The sequence below is a fragment of the Callithrix jacchus genome, chromosome 5 (assembly GCF_049354715.1).
Source record: "Callithrix jacchus isolate 240 chromosome 5, calJac240_pri, whole genome shotgun sequence".
In the NCBI taxonomy this organism is placed as follows: Eukaryota; Metazoa; Chordata; class Mammalia; order Primates; family Cebidae; genus Callithrix; species Callithrix jacchus.
In genome coordinates, this window is record NC_133506.1 from 87,341,157 (window position 1) to 87,360,242 (window position 19,086).

Sequence of the window (19,086 nt, forward strand, 5' to 3'; positions counted from 1 at the left end):
GTGAGATAATCATGTGGGTGCTCTCTTTGGTTCTGTTTAAGTGGTGGATTATGTTTATAGACTTGCGTATGTTCAACCGGCCTTGCATCCCCAGGCTGAAGCGTACTTGTTGGTGATGGATAAGCTTTTTGAAGTGCTGTTGCAATCGGTTTGCCAGTATTTTATTGAAGATTTTTGCATTGATGTTAATCATGGACACTGGTCTAAAGTTTTCTTTTCTGTTGAGACTCTGCTGGGTTTTGGTACCAGGATGATATTGGTCTCATAAAATGATTTCGGGAGGATTCCCTCTTTTTTGATTGTTTGGAATAGTTTCAGAAGGAGTGGTACCAGCTCCTCTTTGTACATCTGGTAGAATTCAGCTGTGAACCCATCTGGACCTGGGCATTTTTTGGTTGGTAGGCTATTAATTGCTGCCTTAACTTCAACCCTTGTTATTGGTCTATTCAGGGCTTCAGCTTCTTCCTGATTTAGGCTTGGGAGGGTGCAAGTGTCCCGGAATTTATCCATTTCTTTCTGGTTTACTGGCTTCTGTGCATAAAGTTGTTTGTAGTAATCTCTGATGGTAGTTTGTATTTCTGTGGAATTGGTGGTGATATCCCCTTTATCATTTTTTGTTGCATCTATTTGATTATTCTCTTTTCTTTTTTATTAATCTGGCCAGTGGTCTATTTTGTTGATCTTTTAAAAAATAGCTCCTGGATTTATTGATTGTTTGAAGGTTTATTTGTGTCTGTCTCTCCTTAGTTCTGCTCTGATCTTAGTTATATCTTGTCTTCTGTTAGCTTTTGAGTTATATCGATCTTGCTCCTCTAGCTCTTTCAATTTTGATGATAAGGTGTCAATTTTAGATCTTTCCTCACTTCTCATGTGGGCATTTATTGCTATAAATTTCCCTCTAGATACTGCTTTAAATGTGACCCAGAGATTCTGTTCTATTGTATCTTTGTTCTCATTGTTTTTGAAGAACATCTTTATTTCTGCCTTCATTTCATTATTCATCCACTCAAAATTCAAGAGCTAGTTGTTCGGTTTTCATGAAGTTGTGCAATTCTGAATGAATTTCTTAATCCTGAGTTCTAATTTGATTGCACTATGATCTGAGAGACTGTTTGTTATGATTTCCATTTTGCATTTGCTGAGGAGTAATTTACTTTAATTATGTGGTCAATTTTAGAGTAGGGGCAATGTGGTGCTGAGAAGAATGTATGTTCTGTGGATTTGAGATGGAGAATTCTATAGCTGTCTATTAGGTTCACTTGGTCCACATCTGAGTTAAAGTCCTGAATATCCTTGTTAATTTTCTGTCTCGTTGATCTGTCTAATATTGATAGTTGGAGTGTTAAAGTATCCCACTATTATTGTGTGGGAGTCTAAGTCTCTTTGTAAGTCATTAAGAACTTGCTTTATGTATCTGAGTGCTCCTGTATTGGGTGCATATATATTTAGGATCATCACCTTTTCTTGGTGCATTGATCATTTTACCATTATGTAATGCCCTTTGTCTCTTTTGATCTTTGTTGGTTTAGAGTCCATTTTATCAGAGACTAGGATTGCAACTCCTGTTTTTTTTTGCTCTCCATTTGCTTGATAAATCTTCCTCCATCCCTTTATTGTGAGCCTATGTATGTCCTTGCATGTGGGATGGGTTTCCTGAACACAACACACTGATGGGTCTTGACTTTTTATCCAATTTGCCAGTCTGTGTCTTTTGGTTGGCATATTTAGCCCATTTACATTTAATGTTGTTATGCATGAATTTGATCCTGTCATTTTGATGGTTGAAATTTGTTTTTTTTAAGGATTTTGAATATTGGCCCCCACTCTCTTCTGGCTTCTAGGGTTTCTGCAGAGAGATCCACTGTGAGTCTGATGGGCTTCCCTTTGTGGGTAACCTGACCTTTCTCTCTGGCTGCCATTAGCATTTTTTCCTTCATTTCAACTCAGGTGAATCTGATGATTATGTGCCTTGGGGTTGCTCTGCTTGAGGAATATCTTTGTGGTGTTCTCTGTATTTCCTGGGCTTGACTATTGGCCTGCCTTGCTAGGTTGGGAAAGTTCTCCTGGATAATATCCTGAAGAGTGTTTTCCAGCTTGGATCCATTCTCTGCGACACATTCAGGTACACTTGTCAAACATAGGTTAAGTCTTTTTACATAATCCCATAGTTCCTGGAGGTTTTCTTCATTTCTTTTCACTCTTTTTTCCCTAATCTTGCCTTTTCATTTTGTTTCATTAAGTTAATCTTTAATCTCTAATATCCTTTCTTCTGCTTGGTCAATTCAGTGATTGAAACTTGTGTATGCTTCGCTAAGTTTTTGTGTTGTGTTTTTCAGCACCATCAAGTTGTTTATATTCTTCTCTAAGCTGTTTATTCTCATTAGCATTTTGTCTAATCTTTTTTCAAGGTTCTTAGTTTCTTTGCATTGAGTTAGAACATGTTCTTTTAGCTCAGAGAAGTTTGTTATTTCCCACCTTCTGAAGCCTGTTTCTGTCAATTCATCAGACTCATTCTCTTTTTTTTTTAATTTAATTTTTTATAGCATTTTAGGTTTGGGGGTACATGTGAAGAACATGCAAGATTGTTGCATAGGTACACACGTGGCAGTGTGATTTGCTGCCTTCCTCCCCATCACCTATATCTGGCGTTTCTCCCCATGCTATCTCTCCCCAACTCCCTACCCCCCGCTGTCCGTCCCCTATTTCTCCCCAACAGACCCCAGTGGGTAGTGTTCCCCTCCCTGTGCCCATGTGTTCTCATTGTTCAACACCTGCCTATGAGCGAGAACATGCAGTGTTTGATTTTCTGCTCTTGTGTCAGTTTGCCAAGAATGATGGTTTCCAGGGTCATCCATGTCCCTACAATGGATACGAACTCATCATTTTTGATGGCTGCATAATATTCCATGGTGTATATGTGCCACATTTTCCCTGTCCAGTCTATCATCGATGGGCATTTGGGTTGATTCCAGGTCTTTGCTATTGTAAACTGTGCTGCAATGAACATTCGTGTGCATGTGTCCTTATAGTAGAACGATTTATAATCCTTTGGATATATACCCAGTAATGAGATTGCTGGGTCAAATGGAATTTCTCTTTCTAGGTGCTTGAGGAGTTGCCACACTGTCTTCCACAGTGGTTGAACTAATTTCCACTCCCACCAATAGTGTAAAAGTGTTCCCATTTTTTCACATCCTCTCCAGCATCTGTTGTCTCCAGATTTTTTAATGATTGCCATTCTAACTGATGCGAGATGGTATCTCAATGTAGTTTTGATTTGCATTTCTCTAATGACCAGTGATGATGAGCATTTTTCATGTTTGTTGGCCTCATGTATGTCTTCTTTTGTAAAGTGTCTGTTCATATCCTTTGCCCACTTTTAAATGGGCTTGTTTTTTTCTTGTAAATCTGTTTTAGTTCTTTGTAAATTCTGGATATCAGCCCTTTGTCAGATGGGTAAACTGCAAAAATTTTTTCTGTTTCTGTTGGTTGCTGATTCACTCCATCAGACTCATTCTCCATCTTGCTGTTGAGGAGTTGTGATCTCTTGGAGGAAGAGAGGTGTTCTGATTTTGGTGTTTTCATCCTTTTTGTGCTGTTTTCTTCCCATCTTCATGTATTTATCTACCTGTGGTCTTTGTAGTTGGTGACTTTTGGATGGGGTCTCTGAATTGACATCCTTTTTGTTGATGTTGAAGTTATTTCTTTCTGTTTTTTAGGTTTTTTTTCTACATCCTTTTTGTTGAGGTTGAAGTTATTTCTTTCTGTTTTTTAGTTTTTTTTCCTAACAGTCAGGCCCCTCTGCTGTAGGACAGCTGGAGTTCTACTCAGACCTTGCTTGCCTGGGGATCACCCATGGGGGCATCAGAACAGTAAGGATTGCTGCCAGTTTCTTCTTCTGTTATTTCTTACCAGAAGAGTACCTGGCAGATGTCAACCTGAGCTCTCCTTTATGAGGTGTCTCTTCGGATATATGGGGGTCAGGGAGCTGCTTGAGGAGATAGTCTGACCCTTATGGGAGCTCAAGTGCTGTGCTGGGAGCTCTGCTGTTTTGTTCAGAGCTGCTGGGCAGGTACGTTTAAGTCTGCTGCAGTGGAACTCATAACTGCCTCTTTTCCCAGGTGTTCTGTCCTGGGAATGTGCAGCTTTATTTATAAGTTCCTGACATACTGCTGCCTTTTTTCAGAGATGCCCTTCCCAGCAAGGAGTCTAGTCACAGTCTGTCAGCAGAGGCGTTGCTGAGCTGCTGCGGGCTCTGCCTAGCTGCTGTATAAAGTTCCTTGAAGTTTTGTTTACAGAGGTACAGTTAGAACTCCCTTAGTAATGGCGGTCTGCCTCAGTTATGGCAGACTGCCTCAGTAATCATGGACTGCCTCAGTAATGGCGGACTGCCTCAGTAATGGCAGACTTAGTAATGGCAGACTGCCTTAGCGGTGGTGAACTGCCTAGGTAATGGTGGACGCCCTTCCCCCCACCAAGTTGGACTGTCTTGGGTCCAGATGCACTTGCTGCAAAACTCTCAATCCAGAGTGTTTCAGATTGCTGGTCTTTGTGGGGGTGGGGCCTGTTAAGCCAGATCACCTGGTTCCCTGTTTCAGCCCCCTGTTTTTCAGTTGAATTGGTGGCTCTGTCTCCCAGGTGTTCCAGGTGCCAGTTGAAATGGCTGCCCAGATTTGTGTGTGTTTTTTTGTGGAAACCCACTGTGCCAACTGAAACAGCCATGCTGGAAACCCGTGGCACTTTTTGGCCTGGGAATCTCCTGGTCTGTGGGCAGTAAAAACTCATTTGGAAATGTGGTGATCACACTCACCCTTTGCATTGTTCTCGCTGGGAACTGCACTCCAGAGCTGCTTCTATTCGGCCATCTTTGAGGAGACTCTACTTTGCATTTTCTTAGTGACTAATGATGTTGAACATTTTATCATCTACTTATTTGTCATTTGTATATCTTCTTTGGTGAGGTGTCTGTTATATCTTTTTCATCTTTTTAAGTTGGCTTGTTTGTTTTCATATATATACATACATATATATATATATACATACACACACACGTATATGTATATATATATTTAGAGATGGGGTCAGTCTGTGTTGCTTGTTTTCATATTTCTTTGTGTATTTTGGATATAAGTCTTTCACCAGATACATGCTTAGCAAATATTTTCTTCAAATCTTTTGTCTCTTCATTTTCTTAGGTGTCTTTAAAAGTGTTAATTTTAATTTTTTTAAATTCATAATTTATAAATCTAATTAATCAATTTTTTCTTTTATGGATCATGCTTTTGGTGTCATGTGTAAGAAAGCCTGGCCTTGTGTAAGTAACCTGTTTGCAAGTTTTTTATTATGTTTTTTATTCTAAAAGTTTTATAGTTTTTGGTTTTACATTTTTGATGTATAATTTATTTTGAGCTAATTTTTGTATGTGGAGTAAAGTATGGAATTTTTTTTAACATATGATTATGTCATTGCTCTATTGTTGAGAAGCCTATGCTTTCTCCACTGAATTGCCTTTGGACCTTTATAGAATATTATGTGTATAAATATTATATATGAGTGGAATGTTTATATATGTAGAATATTTTATATATGTATATTTATGGATTCTCCATTCTGTTCCACTGTTTTTTGTCTATCTTTACACTAATATTACATTGCCTTGATTATTATAGTTTCATAACAAACCTTAACATCAGTGAGATAATGTTAACCCTTCAACTTTGTTCTACCTTTTGAAAGTTGTTTTGGCTATTTTAGGTCTTTTCCAGTGTCACATAAATTTTATATTTAGTTTGTAAATTCCTGCAACGCTGCTGGGATTTAGTGGAAAACTCAGGAGACTCATGAATTAGAATTTTTAAAAAACTTGACAGCTTAGTCCTTTATATTGATCCTGTTAAATTTATTCATTACTTGGAAGTAGGCAGCGTATAATTTATAATTGATAAATAAACAGTTAAAAAATTCTACCATATGTGTTTTCTTTTAAAGACTTTGGTTGTAGAAATTGGCACAAATTATTTAAAAGATTTGTATAGGTCATAAAAATTTATTACATTGAACTAATCTTGTCTTAGAGATATGAGTCATCAAATTAATTTTGGTTTGAACTGGCAAGTATTTTCAGTTCATTGTTTATTCTGAAGTTAATAAAATAGTCGAACTTAACTATGATTATTTTTATAAAGCACAAATGTATTTTTAATAGACATTTTGGAATATTGTTGTTTGAATTTTACAAGTAATCCAGAATTCCACTGTAGAAAGTGTGTAGTCTTCAGAAATTTTTAGTAATACTTCACTGTAACAATTTAGAAAAGGCCATGGTTGGTAAATATTGTGCCTTTTAATTTTATCTTTTCCTTCTGTATTGTACACTGCCTTCTGATTTAATATCGTAGTTTAACTATGTGTATATGATTATAGGGAAAGTATTATAGTTTTATTAAATAGTTATAATCCTTAAATTCAGGATTAATTTATAATCCTTAAATTCACTGATAGTTTCAAGAAAATACTGTAAATATAAATAAAAGCAGTTTAAATTCATTTTAAAATCATTTTTAACCTTTGTTATTCTAAAGGATTAACGAATGCAGCTAACAAACAATTATTAGGAATAATTCTTTCTATATACGTTTTAGCTGTAATCCTTTTTATCAACATAAGGGCCATTTAATATGGTTTTGATGCAAATGTGGAGTGTTATGAGTGTCCCAAGAGAAGATTGGCCAAATAATTAGGTATGATATATATTTTAAGGCATTTCATACGAGTAGAGGGCAGAGATGTGTGAATAAAGGTATATAGCAATATAGGAGATAAAATTATGTAGAAGATAATGGTATATATACTAGATAAAGATATCAATGTATATAACAATTTAGGAGATAAGGCTAAGTAATAGAACCAATCAGGCAGAGAGAGGGTGATTAGCTGTAAGAGAAAAATATGCAGAGGCCAGATACCAGTTTATAAAAGCAGAAGTAGATTTACTACCCAAAGCAGTCTTTAGTTGAAGGACGTTTCCTTTCCTTTTCTCTCTTTATTTGAATTAGGAATAAGAAAGTGATCTTGTGTGCCAGAACTCTTTGGGATGGTTGGGAGGACTAGCGTAGTTTCAATCTGAATTTGTGGCTTGAGTCTAAGACATTCTAAATGGGCTAGGTTTACTGAAGAATTACATGTGGACATGGAGAGAACTATCTGACTTGCTGGAAAATAATACTTACCTAATAAGTTAATTTTGTAACTTTTTGTGCACTTATACTCTGCCTCTTTAAAATTTAACAAATTTATAAACCAGAGATTTATTATATGAGCAGTGATCTTGAGTATATAATGATTTGAGTATATAACTAATATTTGTTTGTTTTTAAATTTCAACATTTGTTTTAAATATAGGCAAGACATGTGCAGGTTTGTTACATAGGAATATTGTGTGATGCTGAAGTTTAGGGTATGGATTTCTGGCACCCATATAGTGAACAGAGTACTAGATAGGTAGTTTTTAACTCATCTACCCCCACCCTCTAGCAGTCTGCAATGTCTTTTGTTCCCATATTTATATCTATGTGTGCTCAGTGTTTAGATCCCTCTTATATGAAAGAATGTGTGGTATTTGGCTTTTTGTTCCTGTGGCAATTTGCTTAGGATTACAGCCTCCAGCTCCATCCATGTTGCTGTAAAGGATATTATTTCATTCTTTTTCATGGCTACATAGTGTTCCATGGTGTATATGTACATTTTCTTACTCACTCTACCATGGATAGGCACCTAGGTTTATTCCATGTCGTTGTTATTGTGAATAGTTCAGTGATGACCATATAAGTACGTGTGTCTTTTTGGTAGAATGATTCATTTTCCTTTGGGCATATACCTAGTAATGGGATTGCTGGGTTGAATGGTAGCTCTGTTTTAAGTTCTTTGAGAAATCTTCATACTGTGTTCCACAGTGGCAGGACTAATTTATATTCCTGCCAACAGTATGTAAGCATTTCCTTTTCTCTGCAGCTTTGCTAGCATCTGGTTTTTCTTTTTCTTTTTTTTTTTTTTTTTTGACTTTTTAATAATAGCCATTCTGACCGGTGTGAGATGGTATCTCACTGTGGTTTTGATTTGCATTTATCTGATGATGCATAATGCTGAGCATTTTTTCATATGTTTGTTGACCATTTGTATGTCTTCTTTTTAGAAGTGTTTGTTCATATTCTTTGCCTATATTTAATAAGTTTTTTTTTTTGCTTGTTGTTTTAAGTTCCTTATAGATTTGGGATATTAGGCCTTTGTTGGATGCATAGTTTGTGACTATTTTCTTCCATTCTGTGGATTATCTGTTTGCTCTCAATAGTTTCCTTTTCTGTGCAGTAGCTCTTTAGTTTAATTAGGACCCATTTGTCTATTTTTGTTTTTGTTGTAATTGCTTTTCAAGTCTCAGCCAAAAATTCTTTTCCAAGGCCTATGTCAAGAATGGTGTTGCCTAAGTTATCTTCCAGAATTTTTACAGTGTGAGGTCTTACAGTTAAATCTTTGATCCATTTTAATTTTGTATATTGTGAAAGGTAGGATTCCAGATTCAATCTTCTGCACATGGCTTGCTATTATCCCAGCACCATTTATTGAATAGGGAGTCTTTTTCCCATTGCTTGTTTTTGCCGGCCTTGTCAAAGACCGGATGGTTAGGTGTGGAGCTTTATTTCTGAGTTTTCTATTCTATTCCAATAGTCTATATATCTTTTTGTTTTGTTTTTACCAGTACCAAGATGTCTTGGTTACTATGGCTTTATAGTATAATTTGAAGTCGGGCAGTATGATGCCTCCGGCTTTGTCCTTTTTGCTTAGTATTGCTTTGGCTATTCAGGCTCTTTTTTTGTTTTATATAAATTTTAGCATAGTTTATTTCTAATTCTATGAAGAATGATATATTGGTAGTTTGATAGGAATAATGCTGAATCTGTAAATGTTTTTGGACAGTATGACCATTTTTGCAATATTGATTCTTCCAATCCATAAGCATGGAATGTTTTTCCATTTATTTGTGTAGTGTCTTATTTATTTCAGCAGTGCTTTGTAGTTCTCCTCTGAAGATCTTTCACCTCTTTGGTTAGCTGTATTTCCAAGTATTTTACTTTCTTTCTGGCTGTGGTAAGTGGAATTGTGTTCTTGATTTTAATCATAACATGGATATTGTTGGTGTATAGAAATGCTACTGATGTTTGTACAATTGATTTTATATTCTGAAACTTTAGTAAAGTCATTTATAAATTCTAGGATCCTTTCAGCAGTCTTTGGATAGTCTAGTTATAGAATCATATTGTCAGCAGAGAGATAGTTTGACTTTTTTTTTCTTATTTGGATGACTTTTATTTCTTTCTCTTGCTTGACTGCTCTGTCTAGGACTTCCAGTAGTTTGTTGAATAGGAGCAATGAGAGTGGGCATCCCTGCCTTGTTCCAGTTCTCAAGGGGAATGTTATGATCTTGGCTGAGGGTTGTCATAGACAGCTCTTATTATTTTAAGGTATATTCCCTGGATGCTTAGTTTGGTGAGGGTTCTCTTTTTTTAAATCATGAATGGATGTAGGATTTTATCAAAAATTTGTTCTCTATATATTGAGAAGATCATATGGCTTTTGGCTTTTAGTTCTGTTTAGGTGGCAAATCACAATTTTTTATTGTGAACCAGCCTTGAATCCCAAGAATAAAACCTGCTTGATCATCGTGTATTAACTTTTTGATATGCTGCTAAACTAGCTTTGGTTTACTGATATTTTACTGAGGAATTTTGTTTTTGTGTTCATCAGGGATATTGGCCTGAAGTTTTCTTTTTTTGTTGTGTTTCTGCTAGATTTGGAGATCAGTCTATTGCTGGCTTCATAGATTAAGTTGGGGAGGAGTCCTCCTCCTCCATTTTTTTGGAATAGTTTCAGTAGAATTGGTATCAGTTCTTCTTTATATATCTGGTAGAATTTGTCTATGAATCCATCTGGTGCAAAGCTTTTTTCCTTTTTTTTTTTGGTTGGTAGGTTCTTTATTACTGATTCAATTTCAAAAGTTGATATTAACCTATCCAGATTTCTAATCTCTTTCTAATCCAATCTTGGAAGATTGCATGCTTCTAGGAATCTATCCATTTCTCCTAAGTTTTCCATTTGTGGACATAGAATTGTTCATAGTAGTCTCTGAGGATATTTTGTATTTCTGTGGGATCAGTTGTAATATCACCTTTATTCCTTCTGATTGTGCTTATTTGAATTTTCTCTTTTTTTGTTAATCTATCTATAGCAGTCTACCAATCCTATTTTTTTGAAGAACCAACTCTTGGTTTCATTGATTTTTTTTAATTGCATTTTAGGTTTTGGGGTACATGTGCAGAACATGCAAGATAGTTGCATAGGTACACATGTGGCAGTGTGATTTTCTGTCTTCCTCTCCTTCACCCACCTCTGGCATTTCTCCCCATGCTATCCCTCCCCAGCTCCCCCCTCCGCTGTCCCTCCCCTATTCCCCCCAATAGACCCCAGTGTGTAGTGCTCCCCTCGCTGTGTCCATGTGTTCTCATTGTTCATCACCCACCTATGAGTGAGAATATGCGGTATTTCATTTTCTGTTCTTGTGTCAGTTTGCTGAGAATGATGTTCTCCAGATTCATTTTAATGGATTTTTACATCACTATTTCATTAAGTTTTCTAATTTGAGTTATTTTGGTTTTTTTCTGCTAGCTTTAGGATTTTTTTCTTGTTCCTTTAGTTGTAAAGTTAGTTTGTTAATTTGAGATCTTTCTTACTTGTTGATGAAGGTATTTAGAGATATATAAACTTTGCTTTTAACACTGCTTTGGCTGCATCCCAGAGATTTTGATAAGTTGTGTCTTCATTTTCATTATTTTCCCAGAAATTTTTATTTTTGCCTTAATTTTACTGTTCACCCAGGAGTTATTTGGGAGTAGGTTTATGTATAACTCCTTTTTAAAGTATGTGAAGCATGGCTATACTCCTAAAAAAGAGGAGAAAACTCTTAGTATCTTAGATGAATAAGACCAAGGAGGAGTATAGAGTGCTTTAGCTTGATAATACTTGTAGTATTTTTATTGTCTTCACAGAAGAACCCTTACATTTATTTCCTGTAACCTTGAAATGCCTCAGATCACATTTTATCTATGGATTTTGTGGCATTTGACTCTTGTAAATAGCTATCTTTTAGGTTAAAAAGTAAAGACTAGGTTTTAACTTCAAGGGTAAAGTTTTAGGCACAATATATTCCTAAAACTTTAAAACATACACACTTTGGGGAGGACTTTAAATAGGAAAGTAAAAATTGTGAGGAATAAGAAAAAAAATTAATGGAGCATAAAAATATGTAAGCAGAAGAAAATTTAGAACTCAGATTTTTACACCCTGAAATTTGGGCAGTTCCATATAGGCAGAGGTGAGCCCTAAAGTCCCTCTCACTGATATAAAATTAAACATATTCCTCAGGAAAAAAAAAAGAGATTAACAATAAAATGGAACAATTATAACAATATAGTAGCATCACTACTCTTGCACTTTGGGGCCATTATTAAGTAAAATAAGGGTTTCTTGAATGCAAGCACTTCAGTATTGCAACAGTTGATCTGATAACCAGGATGACTACTAAGTGACTAACAGGCAGGTAGTGTATGCAATGGGGATACATTAGACAAAGGGATGATTGAGGTCCAGGTCTGGACAGATTGGTAGGGTGGGATGGTATAGGATTTTATCACACTACTCAGAAGCATGTGCAATTTAAAAATTATAAATTGTTTATTTCTGAAAATTTCCATTTAATATTTCAGATTGTGCTTGACTGTGGGTAACTGAAAGAGAGGAAAGTGAAACTGCACATAAGTAGGGACTACTGTAATTCTCTGAAGTTGTGCTAATATGAAACTGCTATTAGACAGAAGGAGACTAAGGGAGGATGTTCCCCCCTCTGCCTGAGATAGTTATGAAATGAAGTTGAGTGTAAATCTTCAGAGATTTCAGAGAAAAGAATATATAAGTTTCAAAATTTGGCAGTTATTATGTGCACTTTCAAAATTAAAATCATTTCAGAAAAATATTTTCTTTTTTATATTATTCAATGGATTTGACATTCTTAATCAGTTTTATTGACGGGGGTCATTGCAAGGCATAAAACTTCAGGAGCACATTGTCTCTGTGTGAACAGTACCCCTTGGTGTTGTACAACCCCGTCTTCATGGTTATATGTGACAGACTAGATCATGAGTGCCTGTTTTTGTCAGGAACTATGTAATATGTAATGTATTCAAAGAAATAGAAAATATTCACATGTAGAAAACTTTGAGTCTAGTTAGTGAGGCAAAGCATAAATGTAAAACATGAATAAAAATACAACAAAAAGGTATATAACATATAGGAGATAAAAGTTCAGTGAATTGTGCAGTGTTATGTTGAAGTTCTTGAATACTTGCCAGAGAAACAATGATGATACTGAGTTGAATAGGAGTTTAGAGAAGAATTGTTTTATTCATTCAAAGTTTTTTCAGAACCTATTGCTTGCTAGGAATTAAATATGTAAAGATAAAAGAGAATTTCTCAAGCGCTTACAGACTACTGAGATACAAACAATGAGGATACTAATAGCTAAATACTGTGATAGAAGTAAACATAGAGTGTTCTAGAAACATACACAGTGTACCTAACCCACACAGAGTTGGATAAGGTAGTGAGAAGAGGACCCCTGGAGAAAATTCTGTTGGAGTTTTAAAATACAGTTGTACCTTGTTTTATTGCACTTTGCTTTATTGTACTTTGCAGATTTTTTTTTTAACAAATTGAAGGTTGATAGCAACCCTGTTTCAAGCACGTCTGTTAGCACCATTTTCCTAACAGTATGTGATCACTTCATGTTTCTGTGTCACATTTTGGTAATTCTCACAATTTTAAGTTATTTATATGTCTGTTATAGTGACTTGTGATCAATGATTTTTGATATTGCTATTTAATTTTGGCGGAGTACCATGAACTGCACCCATGTAAGATGGCAAACTTAGTTGATAAAGTGTGTGTTCTAACTGCAACACTGACCAGCTATTCCTCCATTTTCTATCCCTCTTCTTGGGCTCCCCTATTCCTTGAGACACAACAATATTGAAATTAAGCCAATTAATAACTGTACAATGACCTCTAAATATTCACATGAAAGGAAGAGTTGCACATTACTCACTTTAAATAAAAGCGAGCAATGATTAAGTTAGAAATTATTAAGCTTGGTGAGGAAGATATGTCAAAAGCTGAGCTAGGCTGAAAATTAGGCCTCCTGTGCTGAATAGTTATCCAACTTTTGAAGGCAAAGAAAAACTTTTTGAAGTAAAAGAGCTAAAAATGGCAGAAAGATAAACAGCCTTATTGCTGATTCTGAAAAAGTTTTAGTGGTTTGGATAGAAGATCAAACCAGCCACATTTCTTGAAACGAAAACCTTACCAAGAGCAAGGCCCTAACCCTCTTCAATTTCATGAAGGTTGAGAGGGTGAGGAAGCTCCAGACTAGAAATTTGAATCTAGCAGAGGTTGGTTCATGAGGTTTAGGGAAAGAGGCCATGTCTAAACGTAAAAGTGCAAGGTGAAGCAGCAAGTGCTGCTAAAGAAGCTGAAGCAAGTTATCAAGAAGATCTAGCTAAGATAATTGATGAAGGTGGCTCCACTAAACAACAGATTTTCAGTAGAGATGAAACAGCCTTCTTTTAAAAAAAGGTGCCATCTAGGACCTTCTTTTTTTTTTTCTTTTTCTTTGTTTTTTTTTAAAGAAGTCAATACCTGGGGTCATGGCTTCAAAGGCAGGCTGACTCTCTTGTTAGGGGCTAACGCATCTGGTGACTTTAAGTTGAAGTCATTTGTTAACTTCATTAACCAGTCTGAAAATCCAAGGGTTCTTAAGATACTACTAGCACAGGATAAATCTACTATGCCTCTGCTCTATAAATGGAATTACAAAGCCTGGATGACAGCACATTGTTTTCAGCATGACTTACTGAAAATTTTAAGCCCATTGTTGTGACTTACTGCTCAGAAAAAGATTCCTTTCAAAATATTACTGCTCATTAACAGTGCATGTAGTCACCCAAGAGCTCTGATGGAGATGTACAAGGAGATGAATGTTGTTTTCATGCCTGCTAACACACATCCATTCTGCAGCCCATGGAACAAGGAGTAATTTTGACTTTCAAGTCTTATTATTTAAGAAATACATTTTGTAAGGCTGTAGCTGCCATAGATAGTGATTCCTCTGATGGATCTGGGCAAAGTAAAATAAAAGCTTTCTGGAAGGGATCCTTCATTCTAGAGCCATTAGGAACATTCATGCTTTGTGGGAGGAGGTCAAAATGTCAACATTAACAGGAATTTGGAAGATGTTGACTCTAGCCTTCATAGTAACTTTAAGAATTTATTGGAAGAAGTACTTGCATATGTGGTAGAAATAGCAAGAGAACTAGAACTGGAAGTGGATCCCAAATATGTGATTGAATTGCTGCAATTTCATGATAAAACTTTAATGGATAAGAAGTGAGCAAAGAAAGTAGTTTCCTGAGATGGAATCCACATACTTGGTGAAGATACTGGGAACACTGTTGAAATGACAACAAAGGATTTGGAAGATTACATAATCTTAATTGATAAAGCAGTGGCAATGTTTGAAAGGATCGATTCTAATTTGAAGGAAGTTCTGCTGTGGGTAAAGTGCTGTCAGACAGCATTGCATGCTATAGAGAAATCTTCCATGAAGGGAACAGTTAATTGATGCAGCAAATTTCATTGTTGTCTTATTTTAAGAAATTGTCACAGCCACCTCAATCTTCAGCAACTACTGAATGTCAGCATTCATCAATATTAAGGCAAGACCCTCTACCAGCAAAAAGATTGACTCACTGAAGACTCAGATGATCACTAGCCTGTTTTAGCAATGAAGTATTTTTAAGTTAAGGTATGTACATTGAGTATTTTAGACACAATGCTACTGCACTTTTAGTAGAATAAAGTATACACATAACTTACATGCACTGCACTGGAAACAAAAATTTGTGACTTGTTTTATTGTAATATTTACTTTACTGCAGTAGTCTGAAACTGAAACTGCAGTATCTCTGAGGTATGCCTGTACAAATAGGAATTAGTCAAGATTGTGGGTACGGGGAAGGGGACTGGAAGAGGTTATGAGAGAATACTTAGTATGTGCAAAGTGTATAAGAGGGAAGCTTATGGAGAAGTCAAGAACTCCAAGTAGTCCAGAATGTTTGTGTCAGGGTAAAGGTGCATGTGTGTCTGTGCGCACGCATGTGCATGCGCACATGTACACTTGCACATGCTTGGGCATGTGGGTATATGTGTATCTTTTTCAATGAACTTCACAGTTCATTTTGATGTGAATTAAACTTTGATCATTGACTTGCGAGTGTATGGTAGTAGAGAGGGAAAGAGAGAGAGAAATGAGGTGTCCAGGTAGCCAATAGAAGATCAATAGTTTTTCTTACTTGATTTTTTTTCTGAGCAAAATTATTTGAACTTTATCTTGAAGACTAAAGACTTACTAAAGAATTCAAAATTGAAAAGTTATGTGATGAATTTTGTTCTTTATAATAGGCATTCTGATAGCAGTATTAAGAAAGGCGAGATTGGAAGCAGGGAGATATAGAAAGCATACAGTAATGCAGGTTAAAAATTAGGAGTGTTGAACTAAGGCTTGGCTCTAGTGTTGAAAAGAAAGGGACAGATATGAGGTTGAAGAAGCAGAACCTCATCATTGTTTGATAAAGTTAGGGTAGGGAGAGGGACAGGGATTGAGGATGAGTAGTAGATTTCTGGCTTGGGAGACTGATTTCATGGTGATGCTTTATACTAAAATAGGGAATACAGGAGGATGATCCAGTTTAGATGCAAAGATGAGGAGTTCAACTTACGACGTATTGTGTTTGAGGTGCTTATAGACATAGAGTTGAAGATGGGTAGTGGACAGTGGTCTAGCCTGGAAATCGAAGCTTGGGAATCATCAACATACAGTTCATAGTTAGGGGAGAGTTTAGGGAAAGTTTATTGATCATATTAATAAGAGGGCCAAGGAGAGAGAAATCAGGCATGCTAATTTTTTTTTATTTTACTTTAAGTTCTGGGGTACATGTGCAGATCTTGCGGAATTGTTGCATTGGTACATACAGAGGCATGCTAATATTTAAGCAATGATGGAGAAAAAGTAGTTTATAAAGGACATTAAGAAGAAACGGGTCAGGTGCAGTGGTTCACACCTGTAATCCCAGCACTTTGGGAGGCCAAGGCAGGAAGATCACAAGGTCAGGAGTTTGAGACCAGCCTGACTAACATGGTGAAACCCCATCTCTACTAAAAATACAAAAATTAGCTAGGCATGGTGGTGTGCGCCTGTAATCCCAGCTATTCAGGAGGCTGAGGCAGGAGAATCACTGAACCCAGGAGGCGGAGGTTGCAGTGAGCTGAGATTGCGCCACTGCCCTCCAACCTGGGTGACAGAGCAAGACTCCATCTCAAAAAAAACTATTTTAAATTTCATACGGAACCAAAAAAGAGCCCACATGGCCAAGACAATCCTAAGTAAAACAAAACAAAACAAAACAAAACAAAACAAAACAAAACAAAACAAACAAAACAAGGCTGGAGGCATCATACTACCTGACTTCAAACTATACTACAAGGCTACAGTAATCAAAACAGCATGGTACTGGTACCAAAACAGAGATATAGACCAATGGAACAGAACAGAGTTCTCAGAAATAATGCCACACATCTACAACCATCTCATCTTTGACAAACCTGACAAAAACAAGCAGTGGGGAAAGGATTCTCTATTTAATAAATGGTGTTAGGAAAACTGGCTAGCCATATGAAGAAAGCTGAAACTGGATCCCTTCCTTACACCTTATACAAAAATTAACTCAAGATGAATTAAAATTTTTAAACATAAGACCTAACACCATAAAAACCCTAGAAGAAAACCTAGGCAATACCATTGAGGACATAGACATGGGCAGAGACTTTATGACTGAAACATCAAACATAATGGCAACAAAAGCCAAAATAAATGAATGGGATATAATTAAACTAAGAGCTTCTGCACAGCAAAAGAAATTATCATCAGAGTAAACAGGCAACCTACAAGAATGGGAGAAAAATTTTGCATTCTACCCATCTGACAAAGGGCTACTATCCAGAATCTACAAAGAACTTAAACAGATTTACGATAAAAAGACAACCCTATCAAAACACCATTTATTAAACAGGGAATCCTTTCCCCATTGCTTGTTTTTGTGAGGTATGTCAAAGATCAGATGATTGTAGATGTGTGGCATTGCCTCCGAGGCCTCTGTTCTGTTCTATTGGTCTATATCTCTGTTTTGGTACCAGTACCATGCTGTTTTGATTACTGTAGCCTTGTAGTATAGTTTGAAGTCAGGTAGCGTGATGCCTCCAGCTTTATTCTTTTTGCTTGGAATTGACTTGACTATGCAGGCTCTCTTTTGTCTCCATATGAAGTTTAAGGTGATTTTTTCCAGTTCTGTGAAAAGGGCCATTGGTAGCTTGATGGGGATAGCATTGAATTTATAAACTACTTAGGGCAGTATGGCCATTTTTCACAGTGTTGTTTCTTCCTAACTATGAGCATGGAATGTTTCTCCATCTGTTTGTGTCCTCTCTTATTTCCTTGAGCAGTGGGGTTTGTAGTTCTCCTTGAAGAGATCCTTCAAATCCTTTGTTAGTTATATTCCTAGGTATTTTATTCTCTTTGTAGCAATTGTGAATGGTAGTTCTTGATTTGGCTCTCTTTAAGTCTGTTATTGGTGTATAGGAATGCTTGTGGTTTTTGCACATTGATTTTGTATCCTGAGACTTTGCTGAAGCTGCTTATCAGTTTAAGGATATTTGGGGCTGAGGCGATGGGGTCTTCTAAATATACAATCATGTCATCTGCAAATAGAGACAATTTGACTTCCTCCTTTCCTAATTGAACATGCTTTATTTCTTTTTCTTGTCTGATTGCTCGGGCTAGAACTTCCAATACTATGTTGAATATGAGTGGTGAGAGAGGGCATCCTTGTCTAGTGCCAGATTTCAAAGAGAATGCTTCCAGTTTTTGCCCATTCTGTATGATACTGGCCGTGGGTTTGTCGTAAATAGCTTTTATTATTTTGAGATACGTTCCATCGATACCTATTTATTGAGAGTTTTTAGCATAAAGGCTGTTGAATTTTGTCGAAGACCTTCTCTGCATCTATTGAGATAATCATCTGGTTTTTGTCTTTGGTTCTGTTTAAGTGGTGAATTACATTTATAGACTTGTGTATGTTGAACCAGCCTTGCATCTCTGGGATGAAGCCTACTTGTTAGTGATGGATAAGCTTTTTGATGTGCTGTTGCAATTGGTTTGCCAAGATTTTATTAAGGATTTTTGCATCTGTGTTCATTATGGATATTAGACTGAAGTTTTATTTTCTTTTTGAGTCTCTGCTGGGTTTTGGTATCAGGATGATGTTGGTCTCATAAAATGATTTGGGGAGGATTCCCTCTTTTCGGATTGTTTGGAATAGTTTCAGAAGGAATGGTATCATCTCCTCTTTGTATGTCTGGTAGAATTCGGCTGTGAACCCATCTGGACCTGGGCCTTTTTTGTTGGTAAGCTATTAATTGCTGCCTCAACTTAAGCCCTTGTTATTGGTCTATTCAGGGTTTAGACTTCTTCCTGGTTTAGGGTTGGGAGGGTGCAAGTGTCCAGGAATTTATCCATTTCTTCCAGATTTACTGGTTTATGTGCATAGAGTTGTTTGTAGTAATCTCTCATGGTAGTTTGCATTTCTGTGGAATCTGTGGTTTTTTATTGCATCTGTTTGTTTCTTCTCTCTTTTCTTTTTTATTAATCTGGCTAGTGGTCTGTCTATTTTGTTGATCTTTTAAACATCACATAGTGAGGTCTGTTGGGGGGAACTAGGGGAGGGACAGCAGAGGGTCAGGAGTTGGGGAGGGATAACTAACTAGAATAACCAGCTTAGAAAAGAAGATAAAATACTTGATGGAGCTGAAAAACAC

At 36.4% G+C, this 19,086-nt stretch overlaps 1 protein-coding gene across 14 annotated transcripts in view; it reads left to right on the top strand.

Moving 5' to 3' along the window:
- The window catches only part of EFCAB3 (EF-hand calcium binding domain 3), a 466,563-nt gene that overhangs the window by 137,490 nt on the left and 309,987 nt on the right, over nt 1-19,086 (top strand). The window contains exon 1 of one of the 14 annotated variants that reach the window (XM_078373423.1): nt 6,448-6,740. The exons of 12 other annotated variants lie outside the window; for them this stretch is intronic. The gene's annotated coding sequence lies outside the window, so the exon portion shown is untranslated. Of the gene's footprint in view, nt 1-6,447; nt 6,741-14,811; nt 14,963-19,086 lie in introns of those variants that run through there. One more of the 14 variants, XM_078373422.1, reaches the window with a different exon arrangement.